We start from the raw sequence: 1824 nt of genomic DNA on the forward strand, positions 1-1824 counted from the left end.
GAATGGCTAAAATCAACAAGTCAGCAAATGACAGATGGTGGCGAGGATGGGAAGAAAGGGGAACCCTCCTCCACTGTTGATAGGAATGCAAGCTGGTGCAGCCACTCTGGAAAACAGCATGGAGGTTCCTCAAAATGTTGAAAATAGAACTGCCCTATGACCCAGCAATTGCACTATTGGGTATTTAGCCTAAAGATCCAAATGTAGTGATCCAAAGGGGCACGTGCACCCGAATGTTTATAGCAGCAATGTCCACAATAGCCAAACTATGGAAAGAACCTAGATGTCCATCAACAGATGAATGGATCAAGAAGATGTGGTATATATACACAATGGAATACTATGCAGCCATCAAAAGAAATGAAATCTTGCCATTTGCGACAACATGGATGGAACTAGAGCGTATCATGCTTAGTGAAATAAGTCAAGCAGAGAAAGACAACTATCATATGATCTCCCTGATATGAGGAAGGCGTGATGCAACATGGGGGCTTAAGTGGGTAGGAGAAGAATCAATGAAACAAGATGGTATTGGGAGGGAGACAAACCTTAAGTGACTCTTAATCTCACAAAACAAACTGAGGGTTGCTGGGGGGAGGGGGTTTGGGAGAAGGGGGTGGGATTATGGACATTGGGGAGGGTATGTGCTTTGGTGAGTGCTGTGAAGTGTGTAAACCTGGTGATTCACAGACCTGTACCCCTGGGGATAAAAGTATATGTTTATAAAAAATAAAAAAATTTAAAAAAATGTTTTGATTTTGTGCTCTGTTGCTCCACCTCTTGCCAGGAGCCACCCCCCCCCCCCCAGTCTATCTTCCTATCACTTCGGATTCACTTTTCCGCATGTCCTGTCTTTCAGAAAGTGATGGATTTTCTGTTTCTAGAATTGCTGCTCTTCTTCTCTTCGATCTCCTGTTGGATTTGTAGGGTGTTCAGAATGGTTTGATAAATATCTTAAAGAACTCTTGTGACCTGATGTCATCTCAGCCTGCTACTTCTCCACCATCTTGACTCCTTACTCCCCAAACTACTCTAAAAAGTTGATAGACAATTCAGGGTAAATTACTGAACCTACCAATGTGAAATTACTCTCAGTCACTGCATAATTACTGAAAAATACCACACTGAATATATGGAGGTGGAATTCTTTCTATTGTGGGTTAACCATGGTTGTAGTAGCAAGGTAGTATTAAAAGTTGAGGCAGAATTTTCTCTTATTTGATATATTTGATCAATTTGGGATAAAATTTTGTTTCAGCAGACATAATTCTGCTACCACTACCTTTTTTATATCTTTTTTATACATTTAAGAAATTAAATTATCATCAGAGAATTCTGTACTTAAGACTATCCTTTTTGTCAAAGGTAATATAAAATGTTATCCCCACATTCTTTTCCTTCTCCCCATATTTGAAACATGGCTCTAAGCCATTTTGTTATTCTTTTTATTCATGCTACAACACACAATGATGTCCATTATTATGATAATCCCAACTCCAAGAGATGTTTGACCTCCCCTGACCTCAACTCTTTCTTTTACTTTTATTCCCTAATCTAAATGCTCTCCTAATATCTTTCAGTACCATCTCAATCACAGGTTTCCTTAACATCACCCTTTCATTGCTAAATAAAGCCAAAAATCTATTCAGAAATTTCACTAACATGATATTCCAACAATTTTCATTCTCTTAAATCATCACAGATCTAAATTTGCCTCAATTTCCTCTAGACCTGGTTACAAGATGACTATATATACTTTGAGATCATTCCCAAGATGTCAGTCATCTCCACTCTTGGTAAATCTGTGATTATTTATCTAAATGT

Source organism: Mustela lutreola, chromosome X (assembly GCF_030435805.1).
Source record: "Mustela lutreola isolate mMusLut2 chromosome X, mMusLut2.pri, whole genome shotgun sequence".
Lineage (NCBI taxonomy): Eukaryota > Metazoa > Chordata > Mammalia > Carnivora > Mustelidae > Mustela > Mustela lutreola.